Source organism: Staurois parvus, unplaced genomic scaffold, assembly GCF_062004578.1.
Source record: "Staurois parvus isolate SC_StPar_1 unplaced genomic scaffold, SC_StPar_1.0 ptg001525l, whole genome shotgun sequence".
Lineage (NCBI taxonomy): Eukaryota > Metazoa > Chordata > Amphibia > Anura > Ranidae > Staurois > Staurois parvus.
The window spans coordinates 9871-25417 of record NW_028319321.1 but is presented as its reverse complement, the minus strand read 5'-3'; the positions used below and the strand labels follow the sequence as shown (position 1 = coordinate 25417).

Genomic DNA, 15547 nt, shown 5'->3' with positions numbered 1-15547 from the left:
GTCACAACAATAGAAGAACACAGTCTGCTGAACATAATACTACACAAACATTAGATGTTGCCATGGTTTAATTGCACATAACATGTAAACATTCACAGTGCAGGGAGGAAAAAGTATGTGAACCTTTGGACTTAATAACTGGTTGACCCTCCTTTGGCAGCAATAACCTCAACCAAACGTTTCCTGTAGTTGCTGATCAGACCTGCACAACGATCTGGAGTCATTTTGGACCTCTCCTCTTCACAAAACTGTTTCAGTGTAGCAATATTCTTGGGATGTCTGGTGTGAATCGCTCTCTTAAGGTCATGCCACAGCATTTCAATGGGGTTGAGGTCAGGACTCTGACTGGGCCACTCCAGAAGGCGTATTCTGTGCTGTTGCAGCCATTGTTTTGTTGAATGACTTGTATGCTTTGGGTCATTGTCCTGTTGCATCACCCATCCTCTGTGGAGCTTCAGTTGGCGGACAGATGGTCGTACGTTTTCCTGCAAAATGTCTTGATAAACTCTGGAATTCATTTTCCCATCAATGACAACAATCCGTCCAGGCCCTGAGGCAGCAAAGCAGCCCCAAACCATGATGCTCCCTCCGCCATGTTTCACAGTGGGGATGAGGTTTTGATGTTGGTGTGCTGAGCCTTTTTTTCTCCACACATAGTGTTGTGTGTTCTTCCCAAACAACTCAATCTTGGTTTCATCTGTCCACAGTATATTCTGCCAGTAGTGCTGTGGAACATCCAGGTGCTCTTTTGCAAACTTCAAACGTGCTGCAATATTCTTTTTGGACAGCAATGGCTTCCTCCGTAGTGTCCTCCCATGTACTCCATTCTTGTTTCATGGTTTCCTTATTCATCTTACCGTCCGATCAACAACTGCTGCTAGACTCATACACCTCACCAACCGATCAGGGACTGCTGCTAGACTCATACACCTTACCAACCGATCAGGGACTGCTGCTAGACTCATACACCTTACCAACCGATCAGGGACTGCTGCTAGACTCATACACCTTACTAACCGATCAGGGACTGCTGCTAGACTCATACACCTCACCAACCGATCAGGGACTGCTGCTAGACTCATACACCTCACCAACCGATCAGGGACTGCTGCTAGACTCATACACCTTACCAACCGATCAGCGACTGCTGCTAGACTCATACACCTTACCAACCGATCAGGGACTGCTGCTAGACTCATACACCTTACCAACCGATCAGGGACTGCTGCTAGACTCATACACCTTACCAACCGATCAGGGACTGCTGCTAGACTCATACACCTTACTAACCGATCAGGGACTGCTGCTAGACTCATACACCTCACCAACCGATCAGCGACTGCTGCTAGACTCATACACCTTACCAACCGATCAGCGACTGCTGCTAGACTCATACACCTTACCAACCGATCAGCGACTGCCGCTAGATTCATACACCTTACCAACCGATCAGCGACTGCTGCTAGACTCATACACCTCACCGACTGATCAGTGACTGCTGCTAGACTCATACACCTTACCGACCGATCAGCGACTGCTGCTAGACTCATACACCTCACCAACCGATCAGCGACTGCTGCCCCTCTCTGCCAATCCCTTCACTGGCTTCCACTAACCCAACATATAAAATTCAAAATACTAACCACAACTTACAAAGCCATCCACAACCCTGCCACACAGTACACCAATAATATGTTGGGGGGTGTGATCTCCGGTATTTGTATGACACCGCCCCTCACATAGCACACTAATAATATGTTGGGGGGTGTGATCTCCGGTATTTGTATGACACCGCCCCTCACATAGTACACTAATAATATGTTGGGGGGTGTGATCTCCGGTATTTGTATGACACCGCCCCTCACATAGTACACTAATAATATGTTGGGAGGTGATCTCCGGTATTTGTATGACACCGCCCCTCACATAGTACACTAATAATATGTTGGGGGTGTGATCTCCGGTATTTGTATGACACCGCCCCTCACATAGCACACTAATAATATGTTGGGGGGTGTGATCTCCGGTATTTGTATGACACCGCCCCGCACATAGCACACTAATAATATGTTGGGGGGTGTGATCTCTGGTATTTGTATGACACCGCCCCTCACATAGTACACTAATAATATGTTGGGGGGTGTGATCTCCGGTATTTGTATGACACCGCCCCTCACATAGTACACTAATAATATGTTGGGGGGTGTGATCTCCGGTATTTGTATGACACCGCCCCTCACATAGCACACTAATAATATGTTGGGGGGGTGTGATCTCCGGTATTTGTATGACACCGCCCCTCACATAGTACACTAATAATATGTTGGGGGGTGTGATCTCCGGTATTTGTATGACACCGCCCCTCACATAGCACACTAATAATATGTTGGGGGGGTGTGATCTCCGGTATTTGTATGACACCGCCCCTCACATAGCACACTAATAATATGTTGGGGGGGTGTGATCTCCGGTATTTGTATGACACCGCCCCTCACATAGTACACAATAATATGTTGGGGGAGTGTGACAAGCATGTGTTAAGCCATGACAAATTCTGGCCGTATTTAATAAACTAAGTGACTTCCTATATTCGTCAGCTCCAACTGGTGGCCATAATGAGGTATTAGTTTCAAAATGCCTCAGTCAGGAAAAACAGTTCAATACCACATTATGGCCACTAGATGGAGCCAATGATCATAGGAAATCCCTCTATGAAAAGATCAACATGTGACATGGCTGAATGAATGCTGGTCATATTAGTTCATCTATTCTCTAAGTGGGGTGGTATCTATCGGGCCAATCCCTTTTACAAACCACACATAATATCGCCCTTCAAAGTGAAAACAGAAACGATTTGCACAAAATCAAAGAGTGGAAATATTTTCTGGTGGATCCCCTCTACCCAGACCCCATATGTAGACATAGAACAACAAGCTGTGTTCCCTCTCATGCCGCACTCCTCCAACCACCCAAACCCACACAGAAGCCAAGGGAAATAATGAGAGGAAAGTTCCCCCCTAGTTTGGGGCGGAGTTCTCCTTCCCTCCTGTTGGGGGATGGGAGAAGGATGGACTGAAGACAGAGAGACGCTTCGGGGTCACCACTGTTCTGTAGAGCCTTGAAATGAAGGACATCAACTTCAGAAGTTCTTGTTGTCTGTGTAAAGTTCCCCGATAACGAGATCTGGGCTCTCCCGGCTTCTAGCTCTGTAACCCGCTATATCATTATCAGGAAACGCAACTCCGACACCCAAGAAGGGCTGAAGTTGTGTCCTTCATTTCCAGGATCTACTGACCACTCTGCACCCCGACATTTACTGCACTTCATCCATGTCTTTGGGGACCTCTCATCTCCTTATCAACTGTTCCTTCCATGATGAAGATCAGCCATGGAGAATATCTGAGGTGTATATCAGGGTGTGCTTCTTCCCCACGAGAGCTGGGATGTCCAGCAACATTCATCTAGAAGACATTTCCCACACTCAAGGCACTAATACACCTCCAGGGTTGTGTGGGACCCCTGATGTACAAGAAGATAGGACTTCAGTGAGGAACAATTCCCTCACTCAGGACAGGAATACGGCTTCTGCTCCGTGTGAGATCTCTGATGTTTGGAAAGACCGGACTTCTGTGAAAAACATTTCCCACACTCAGGACAGGAATACGGCTTCTCCCCTGTGTGAGATCTCTGATGTGTGTGAAGACTGGACTTCACTGAAAAACATTTCCCGCACTCAGAACAGGAATACGGCTTCTCCCCTGTGTGAGATCTCTGATGTGTGTGAAGACTGGACTTGTCTGAAAAACATTTTCTGCACTCTGGACAGGAAAACAGCTTTTCTCCTGTGTGAGATCTCTGATGTTTGTAAAGACCGGACTTCTGTGAAAAACAAGATCCGCACTCTGGACAGGAATACGGCTTCTCCCCTGTGTGAGATCTCTGATGTGTGTGCAGTCTGGACTTCACTGAAAAACATTTCCCGCACTCAGAACAAGAATACGGCTGCTCCCCTGTGTGAGATCTCTGATGTATGTGAAGACTGGACTTGTCTGAAAAACATTTCCCGCACTCAAAACAGGAATACGGCTTCTCCCCTGTGTGAGATCTCTGATGTGTGTGAAGACTGGACTTGTCTGAAAAACATTTCCCACACTCTGGACAGGAATACGGCTTCTCTCCTGTGTGAGATCTCTGATGTTTGTAAAGACCAGACTTATCAAAAAAACATTTCTCGCACTCAGGACAGGAATGCGGCTTCTCCCCTGTGTGAGATCTCTGATGTATGTGAAGACTGGACTTCAGTGAAAAACATTTTCCGCACTCTGGACAGGAATAAGGCTTCTCTCCTGTGTGAGATCTCTGATGTTTGTAAAGACCGGACTTATCAAAAAAACATTTCTCGCACTCAGAACAGGAAAATGGCTTCTCCCCTGTGTGAGATCTCTGATGTATGTGAAGACTGGACTTCTGTGAAAAACATTTTCCACACTCTGGACAGGAATACGGCTTTCCTCCTGTGTGAGATATCTGATCTGTGTAAAGATGGGACTTCTGTGAAAAACATTTCCTGAACTTTGGACAGGAAAACGACTTCTCTGCCATGTGACATCTCTGATGTCTGTAAAGATGGGACTTCTGTGAAAAAGATTTCCCACACTCAGAACAGGAATACAGCTTCTCCCCTTTGTGCAATCTCTGATGTGTGTAAAGAATGGACTTCTGTGAAAAACATTTCCCGCACTCAGGACAGGAATACGGCTTCTCCCCTGTGTGAGATCTCTGATGTGTGTAAAGATTGGACTTCTGTGAAAAACATTTCCCGCACTCAGGACAGGAATATGGCTTCTCCCCTGTGTGAGATCTCTGATGTCTGTAAAGACTGGACTTCACTGAAAAACATTTCCCACACTCAGGACAGGAATATGGCTTCTCCCCCGTGTGAAATATTTTATGCACATTAAGCTGGAATTTAGAACAGAAACCCTTCCCGCACTCAGTACAGGAGAAGCTCTTCCCTGTTGGAAGGCCGGCCCGGTCCCGCACAGTCTGAGGATCCTCAGGATACAAGGAATCCGATGGTCCATCTACACTGGGTGGTGCCGGATGGACATTGGAGGGAGCCGGGTTTTCTCCTGGACTATACTGTGTGATGTCCTCATCTTCTACTTTCCAGTCTGGAGACAAAGTGAGACAATCCTCAGAGGTTTTCCTCATCTCCCGGCCATGGACTAAAATAGAAAGACAAAGAGGATTACTAGACAGGAGCTGATTGGTTCCCCCAAACCAGGACTCCGCCCACATCAGGCAGCTTGGTCTCTGAGGAGCTTACAATTCCACCCTCAAGGGAACTAGGAAATGGCTCCTCTGATCTCCTACCAGGTCATTTCTTTATTCATGGACCTTAGTCAGAGAGTGAGGAAACAACCAGAACTGTCTTTTATAGGAGGGACAGTGATGAGGGGATTATAGGACGAGGGTCCCCACCCCCTCTATCACTCATCGCCATCTTCCCAACACAAGAAGTACTGCACTTCCTTATTTACTCCATGATTTAGTCATGAAGAACAGCGGGGCTGAGCCCCACCAGAGGTCAGAGAGTGAGGATGGGGGGAGAACAACCAAGATGAAGACTGGACTGATCCTGAAGACCACCATCATTGGGGTATTGACTCCTCCCTCATTATCACTTTCTGTTTAAGGGTCCAAAGTTGGAGGATGTTATCACATTATTATCACCATGTAAAAGTCTGTGCTCCAATCACATCATCCGATATAAAATGACCAGTTGGTAAGAAATGGGGGGAACAAAAGAGAATCCATATTATGTGTATATATAGCAGTGGGTGGAGGGTGGAGAGCAGAAGTCAGGACTGTGGAATGTACAACAGAGTATATAGTGCAGGGGTCAGGAGTATGTAATGTACAACATAGAGTATATAGTGCAGGGGTCAGGAGTATGTAATGTACAACATAGAGTATATAGCGCAGGGGTCAGGAGTATGTAATGTACAACATAGAGTATATAGTGCAGGGGTCAGGAGTATGTAATGGACAACATAGAGTATATAGTGCAGGGGTCAGGAGTATGTAATGTACAACATAGAGTATATAGTGCAGGGGGTCAGGAGTATGTAATGTACAACATAGAGTATATAGTGCAGGGGTCAGGAGTATGTAATGTACAATATAAATTATACAGTGTAAGGGTCAGGACTCATAATATTGGTATTCAGCAATCAGTGGTGGCCTAGATGTCCACATGAGACAAGTTGCAGAGGTCCCACACTACTGCATCCCATCTCCTGAGACTGAATCCATTGTTTCTATGTGTTTATCAGATGATGGGGGATCTGGGTGGATCCTCCGTACTGCTCTCTCCTTTACAATAAAGTCTCCTCTTACCCGGTGATGTGAGGGGCGGCTGATTGTCCATCATGACGTCCTTGTAGAGATCCTTGTGTCCTTCTAAATACTCCCACTCCTCCATGGAGAAATAGACAGTGACACCCTGACACCTTATAGGAACCTGACACACACAATGATACAGTCACCATCCAGACACATCCCTTGTCTGTTACTGGAGAATGTCCCAGAATTCCCGGCACCGCTCACCTCTCCTGTCAGCAGCTCCATCATCTTCTTGGTGACTTCTAGAATCTTCTGTGTCTTCTGTCTTGTAGGGATCAGGGATGGAGGTGGGGGGATGGTGATGGGATTCTGGATTCTCGAGGATCTTGTGGTCATACGATGAGGTCTTCTTGTGTCATTGGTGGTAGATTTCTTCATGACTCCTGTACAGTTCTGTGTGATACAAAGAGGTCTTACCTGTCCATAATGGACAACAAGAGGAAGTACTTGGTATAGCAGAGTCCAATGTTTGGTGAAAGGATTGGTACAAAGCTGAAGGTTTTGGTTCTGTTAGTCATGATGCCATCAGGTGGTCTGACATTGAGCTGTACAATAGAGATGGTCTGCATCCCTCACACAAGGGCGCTCAGCTCCTTACTATGGAATTTAGGAGGTTTTTGGACATGCATTTAACCTGAGAAATGGGGGCAGAGATGTCATTGTTGAGGATCATTTCTGTCCCCAGCAGGCTGAAACAAATGTGAGGTTGGTGTTGCTGAGGACGGGCTGATGGGGTCACTTCAGTTACAGTTTCTGCTGGTAAACATAAAGCAGTAGATGGCAGTGCTTGTCATGTCATTGCACTAATGCTCCGAGTTTAGGCAACAAGCTTGTGAGCTGACAGCTCTTATGTCTAGGGACCACTTGGACCTTCTTGTAATTACAGAGACGTGGTTCAAGGATTCAGATGACTGGGAAGTAACTATACCAGGCTATACACTATACAGGAAAGACAGAGTAGGGGGGAGGGGAGGTGGAGTTGTCATATATGTCAGAAATAGCATAAGGAGAACATTAATTCAAACAACAAATGAAATACTGGAAACCCTCTGGGTCTGCCTTCCAACCAGAGAGGGATCTTCCCTTAGAATTGGTGTCATATACAGACCCCCAAGACAGGCTGAAGATTAGGAGGACTTCTTGATTGATGAGATAACTCAAATGGCAATGAAGGCGGAGGTTTTCATTATGGGTGACGTCACCACGCCTGACATTAACTGGAATTCTCAAACTGCTATTACAAGCAGCAGCAGAGATGTAATGGAAGCACTGAATGGGGCTTCTCTAAAACAGTAAAAAGTCCAACCCAAGGCGATCATATTCTAGACCTAATACTGACAAATGGGGATCAACTGTCTAATGTTGAGGTGGGAGAAAATGTGGGTTCTAGTGATCACCAATGTCTTCGTTTTGATATTAAAATAAGAACTGAAAAATCAAACACAAAAAATTTAGATTCCAAAAAGACAAATTTTTGCAAAATGGGTAAATTTCTAAAAAATGAGTTGAAAGGTTGGAGTAAAAGGACCGGAGTAAGTAATCAGTGGGCTCTGTTAGAGTCTACCATCCTGGAGGCAACTAGATTATATGTCAGGCAAGTTAGTAAGAATAAACAGAAGAGACAACCAATATGGTTCACTAAAGAGAGAAGTAGGATAGTAAAGGAAAAGAAATCATCATACAGGAGATTCAAGGAAACAGGAGGTGGAGGTGACAGAGAAGAATATAAAAATAGACAAAAGGAGGCCAAACACATTATCAGCGCTGCCAAAGCACAGAAAGAGGAGGAAATTGCTAAATCTATGAAGAAAGGAGATAAAACCTTTTTTAGGTACATTAGTGATAGAAAAATACGATGGGATCACTGAAATGAAAACTGAGCACAACACCTATGTTGGGGGAGACCTGGATGTAGCAAACCACTTAAACAATGACTTTTGTCATCTCAGAAATAAATTATACTAACAATAATATGTTGGGAAATCATATTGGTTCCAGTAATGATGGATCATTTTTAGGATTTCCAGAGACAGAGGCAGCAGGGGAACTGGCTCAGTTAAAGATTAATAAATCAATGGGCCCTGATGGATCATCCCAGATTTCTCAGAGAACTTCGAGGTCTAGTCGTTGGACCAGTAACTGATCTTTTTAATCAATCTATTCTAACAAAGTCCCCCATGACTGGCGGACAGCGTATATTGTACTGATCCACAAGAAGGGCAGCAAGGTAGAAGCTGGCAATTACAGGCCAGTGAGTCTAACATCGGTGGTAGTCAAGTTAATGGAATCACTCCTGAAAGGAAGGATCATTGATCACCTAAAAACACACAACTTGCTGGATCCAAAGCAGCATGGCTTTACTGGGGGCAGACCATGGCAGACTCATCTGATTGGATTTTTTGACTATATCACCAATGTTTTGGACCAGGGTGGTGCTGTGGACATAGAATATCTTGATTCCAGCAAGGCATGTGATACAGTCCACATAATGATCTAATACAGAAGTTGGACAAGCTAGGACTTAGCCCTTGGGGGGTTCAGTGGATGTGCAGCTGGCTAAATGATAGATACCAGAGTGTGGTTGTAAATGGGGATCACTCAGAACAGAGAGCAGTCACTAGTGGTGTGCCCCAAGGTTCTGTACTGGGTCCTGTTCTATGTAATCTATATGTAAGGGATAGAACTAAAGGGTTGTTGGGTAAGGGGATGTCTCTTTGCTGATGACACAAAGGTGTGTAATAGGGAGGATATCCCTGGAGGTGTCTGTAACATGGAACAGGATTTGGCATTGCAGGAAGATTGGTCAGAGAAGTGTAAATTTCAGTTCAATGTTTCTAAATGTAAAATAATGCACCGAGGGAAAAAGAATACCTTGAGAGTGAACACCATCGGGGGTCAGTGTTGGTCAGCACTACAGAGGAAAAGGATTTGGGGGTACTTATTTCAGATGATTGCAAAATGAGCAGACAGTGTGGCTAAGCAGTGGGGGACGCAAAAAGAATTCTAGGATGCATTACTAGAGGGGTCCACAGAAGGAGGGAGGAGGTCCGATTCCTCTATATAGATCTTTAGATCACTAGAGGGGTCACCGGCAGGAGGAAGGAGGTCCTGATTCCTCTATATAGATCTTTAGATCACTAGAGGGGTCACCGGCAGGAGGAAGGAGGTCCCGATTCCTCTATATAGATCTTTAGATCACTAGAGGGGTCACCGGCAGGAGGAAGGAGGTCCGATTCCTCTATATAGATCTTTAGATCACTAGAGGGGTCACCGGCAGGAGGAAGGAGGTCCTGATTCCTCTATATAGATCTTTATATCACTAGATGGGTCACCGGCAGGAGGAATGAGGTCCTGATTCCTCTATATAGATCTTTATATCACTAGAGTGTCACCGGCAGGAGGAAGGAGGTCCTGATTCCTCTATATAGATCTTTATATCACTAGAGGGGTCACTGGCAGGAGGAAGGAGGTCCCGATTCCTCTATATAGATCCTATCACTAGAGGGGTCACCGGCAGGAGGAAGGAGGTCCCGATTCCTCTATATAGATCCTATCACTAGAGGGGTCACCGGCAGGAGGAAGGAGGTCCCGATTCCTCTATATAGATCTTTATATCACTAGAGGGGTCACCGGCAGGAGGAAGGAGGTCCCGATTCCTCTATATAGATCTTTATATCACTAGAGGGGTCACCGGCAGGAGGAATGAGGTCCTGATTCCTCTATATAGATCTTTATATCACTAGAGGGGTCACCTGCAGGAGGAAGGAGGTCCCGATTCCTCTATATAGATCTTTATATCACTAGAGGGGTTACTGGCGGGAGGAAGGAGGTCCTGATTCCTCTATATAGATCTTTAGATCACTAGAGGGGTCACCAGCAGGAGGAAGGAGGTCCCGATTCCTCTATATAGATCTTTATATCACTAGAGGGGTCACCGGCAGGAGGAATGAGGTCCCGATTCCTCTATATAGATCTTTATATCACTAGAGGGGTCACCGGCAGGAGGAATGAGGTCCTGATTCCCCTATATAGATCTTTATATCACTAGAGGGGTCACCGGCAGGAGGAAGGAGGTCCTGATTCCTCTATATAGATCTTTATATCACTAGAGGGGTCACTGGCAGGAGGAAGGAGGTCCCGATTCCTCTATATAGATCCTATCACTAGAGGGGTCACCGGCAGGAGGAAGGAGGTCCTCATTATTCTATATAGATCTTTATATCACTAGAGGGGTCACCGGCAGGAGGAAGGAGGTCCTGATTCATCTATATAGATCTTTATAATCACTAGAGGGGTCACCAGCAGGAGGAAGGAGGTCCTGATTCCTCTATATAGATCTTTATATCACTAGAGGGGTCACTGGCAGGAGGAAGGAGGTCCCGATTCCTCTATATAGATCCTATCACTAGAGGGGTCACCGGCAGGAGGAAGGAGGTCCTCATTATTCTATATAGATCTTTATATCACTAGAGGGGTCACCGGCAGGAGGAAGGAGGTCCTGATTCATCTATATAGATCTTTATAATCACTAGAGGGGTCACCAGCAGGAGGAAGGAGGTCCTTATTCCTCTATATAGATCTTTATATTACTAGAGGGGTCACCAGCAGGAGGAAGGAGGTCCTGATTCATCTATATAGATCTTTATAATCACTAGAGGGGTCACCAGCAGACAACAGAGGAGAGCTGGATGGATTTTAGGTTGACATTAAAGCGCATTTGATATATATATTCCCTATAGATCAATATGGGAGAGGAGCGTGCACGCTCTTTGGTGGAGGATTCTTCCAAGTCACGTGTTTAGTATCTGCTGATTTGAAGATTTTTCAGATGAATTGGTGTCATATTACACCAGATTACAGATCTTGATTTTTCCTGCATTTACGGACATTTATTCACAGACTGTCACTGTGTTGAGGGCTCAGCCGGGTGTTTAATGCAATATTATCTTTATATTTTGTTATATATAGTATCTCCCAGAAGTGAGTCCCCCCTTCACATTTTTGTAAATATTTGATTCTCTCTTTTCATGTGACAACACTGAAGAAATGACACTTTGCTACAATGTGACGTAGTCAGTGTACAGCTTGTATAACATGTAAATTTGCTGTCCCCTCAAAATAAATCAACACACCGCCATTAATGTCTAAACCTCTGGCATCAAAAGTGAGTCCACCCCTAAGTGACAAGGTCCAAATTGGGCCCAATTAGCCATTTTCCCTCCCCAATGTCATGTGACTCATTAGTGTTACAAGGTCTCATGTGTGAATGGGGAGCAGGTGGGTTACATTTAGTGTTATTGCTGTCACTCTCTCTTACTGGTCACTGGAAGTTCAACATGGCACCCCATGGCAAAGAACTCTCTGAGGATTTGGAAAAAAGAATTTGTGCTCTACAAAAGATGGCCGAGGCTATAAGAAGATTGCCAAGACCCTGAAACTGAGTGGCAGCATGGTGACCAAGACCATACAGCAGTTTACCAGGACAGGTTTCACTCAGAACAGGCCTCCCCTTGGTCGGCCAAAGAAGTTGAGTGCACATGCTCAGCATCATATCCAGAGGTTGTCTTTGGGAAATAGACGTATGAGTGCTGCCAGCATTTCTGCAGAGGTTGAAGGGGTGGGGGGGTCAGCCTGTCAGTGCTCAGATCATTGCACACACACTGCATCAAATTGGTCTGCATGGCTGTCGTCCCAGAAGGAAGCCTCTTCTAAAGATGATGCACAAGAAAGCCCGCAAACAGATTGCTGAAGACAAATAGACTAAGGACATGGATTACTGGAACCGTCTCCTGTTGTCTGATGACACCAAGATCAACTGATTTGGTTCAGATGGTGTCAAGCGTGTGTGGCGGCAACCAGGTGAGGAGTACAAAGACAAGTGTGTCTTGCCTACAGTCAAGCATGGTGGTGGGAGTGTCATGGTCTGGGGCACTGGGGGGCTACAGTTCATTGAGGGAACCATGAATGCCAACATGTACTGTGACATACTGAAGCAGAGCATGATCCCCTCCCTTTGGAGACTGGACTGCAGGGCAGTATTCCAACATGTTAACAACCCCAAACACACCTCCAAGACCACCACTGCCTTGCTAAAAAAATCTAAGGGTAAAGGTGATGGACTGGCCAAGCATGTCTCCAGACCTGAACCCTATTGAGCATCTGTGGGGCATCCTCAAATGGAAAGTGGAGGAGCGCAAGGTCCCTAACATCCACCAGCTCAGTGATGTCATCATGGAGGAGTGGAAGCGGACTCCAGTGGCAACCTGTAAAGCTCTGGTGACCTCCATGCCCAAGAGGGTTAAGTCAGTGCTGGAAAATAATGGCGCTCACACAAAATATTGACACTTTGGGCCCAATTTGGACCTTGTCACTTAGGGGTGGACTCACTTTTGTTGCCAGCGGTTTAGACATGAATGGTGGTGTGTTGAGTTATTTTGAGGGGACAGCAAATTTCCATGTTATACAAGCTGTACACTGACTACGTCACATTGTAGCAAAGTGCCATTTCTTCAGTGTTGTCACATGAAAAGAGAGAATCAAATATTTGCACAAATGTGAGGGGTGGACTCACTTCTGAGAGATACTGTGTGTGTGTGTGTATATATATATATATATATATATATATATATACATATACACACACACATTGTATACAGTCCGGGGGAGGGGGGACTCACTTCTGGGAGATACTGTATATTATTATTTATGCCTTGATATATATTACTCAGACTATTTTTTCACATTTGTTGAAGTTGCACTCATTGGTTTGTTCACATTTGGTGTTGCCTAGCAGGACATCCATTGTTTTTGGATCTTTTCCTTCCCTTGTGTTTGGTGGTTCTCTAGGTATGCACTTCCATCACCTTAGTTAGGGGCTCTGTCAGGTGTTTACTTTATGGTTAGCTTTAGTGAGTAGCTCAGCACTATTTATCTCTCCATTTATTTTGTAGTGTTGTGGGAACGCAGTTTGTTGTTTGCAGACACTCTTAGTTCATCATATTAGGTTTGGCAGCACAAGAGGATTTTTTCTTTATTTAACCCCTTCATTACACTCACCTCTCCAGTCAGCAGGCTGAGGATCTCCAGGGTGAGCTTCAATATCGTCTCATTCCGGGGAAATTCCTTCCTTACAATCTTCCTGAAAGTCTGCTGATTGTCCATCATGACGTCCTTGTAGAGATCCTTGTGTCCTTCTAAATACTCCCACTCCTCCATGGAGAAATAGACAGTGACACCCTGACACCTTATAGGAACCTGACACACACAATGATACAGTCACCATCCAGACACATCCCTTGTCTGTTACTGGAGAATGTCCCAGAATTCCCGGCACCGCTCACCTCTCCTGTCAGCAGCTCCATCATCTTCTTGGTGACTTCTAGAATCTTCTCCATGTTGTGTCTCTCAGGGTTTAGGGAGTCACATGGAGGCACTGTGATGGTCATATGATCACCTGACTTCAGAAGAGGAAATCTCTGTATTGAGGAACCAATAGGAATATCATGTTAGACTCCCAGAATCCTCCTCACCTCTCCGGTCAGGTCTGTGTTTTATTAATAGAGATGAGAGTGATGTCATGTGACCTCCCAGAATCCTCCTCACCTCTCCGGTCAGGTCTGTGTTTTATTAATAGAGATGAGAGTGATGTCATGTGATCTCCCAGAATCCTCCTCACCTCTCCGGTAAGGTCTGTGTTTTATTATTAGAGATAAGAGTGATGTCATGTGACCTCCCAGAATCCTCCTCACCTCTCCGGTCAGGTCTGTGTTTTATTATTAGAGATAAGAGTGATGTCATGTGACCTCCCAGAATCCTCCTCACCTCTCCGGTCAAGTCTGTGTTTTATTAATAGAGATAAGAGTGATGTCAAGTGACCTCCCAGAATCCTCCTCACCTGTCAGGGACCATCGCGACGCATGGGTCTACACAGGCGTAGGTGTCTGCCAAGACATGTAGGTGGCAGGGCACTAGGACCCAGGCGCACCCGTCGTCTTGACAGTACTAGGCAGGCACTAAGACCTAGGCTGCGCCTGTCAGGTGCAGGGCGGGCTATTTAAAACAGCCCTGCACAAACACTTGTTGCTGAATGGTCTTTGTATGCTGTTACCTGTGTTGTGAGTGTCTTGATCTGGATTGTTTGACCTTGCTGCCTTCTCCTGTCCTGACCCTTGGCCTGCCTGACTCTGCTCCTGGATGTTCCCCTTTAAATCTGATCTTTTGGTATTGACCCTGCGTGTGACCCGACTATCCTTTGCCTACCGTTTTGTACCTCACCGACCCGCTAGTTACCGACCCGGCCTGTATGACTCTGATTTAGCTCATCCATCCATCCCGCAGGGATCACTAGGCTCCCTCACATCAGACTCTTAGCCCCCTGGAGCTCCTGTCAGACTCCTCTACCCCTGTTGGAGATACCTAGCAGCTGCGACCTGATACCGGAGCACTCCAAGTCCATCCCCACCATCAGGGGCCCTGGTGAACAAGTGCTCCGGTGCTTAGACTCCGCACTCTGGGGAGGCTCTGCCAGGGGATTGATAGAGGTGCTGTCAGATGGTCTGTTACAGTACCATTCGGCCATGACTGAGTCTGGAGGGAATCCTTCCCCCTTTGAAGTGATGTGTCAACATTTGTCTGCCCTGACGCAGTCAGTAACTGCCCTGCAGGACAAATGCGCCCAATTGGAAGATCGGTTTGACCCTTTAACTGTGTCCGGGGATCCCCCTCAGAGCCAGGCCTTATCTGTTGACGCTGAGGTAACTTCTGGATCAACCATAGGGGCTGCGGGTGCAGCTCCACCAGCTGAACCCCGCGTGCCCATGCCTGAACGTTTTCGGGGAGATCGAGCACATTTTAGGACATTTAAAAATGCCTGTTACTTATATTTTGACTTACAACCTCGTTCGTTTACCACGGAGTCGGTCAAAGTAGGATTTGTCATTTCCTTGCTGCAAGACGAACCCCAGGATTGGGCCCTTAGAGTAAGGGAAACGCAGGACCCCCAATTGCAGACTTTGGACGCATTTTTTAAAGCCATGTAGGACCTCTATGACGACCCCCAACGGGCGGTTTCGGCTGAAACCACCCTTTATGCCCGACGACAGGGTCGTTGAGCTGCGGAGGAATATGCCTCCGAGTTCAG

At 46.1% G+C, this 15547-nt stretch overlaps 1 pseudogene across 1 annotated transcript; it reads right to left on the bottom strand.

Moving 5' to 3' along the window:
- Positions 1–3411: 3411 nt before the first annotated feature.
- LOC149435372 (uncharacterized) lies at positions 3412–15346 on the bottom strand (annotated as a pseudogene). The gene is made up of 4 exons (XR_016308496.1): positions 15317–15346; positions 13465–13662; positions 6634–6801; positions 3412–5223 (listed from the first exon to the last, which is right to left on the bottom strand). The product of XR_016308496.1 is annotated as an uncharacterized LOC149435372 (transcript).
- Between the last annotated feature and the right edge of the window lie 201 nt (positions 15347–15547).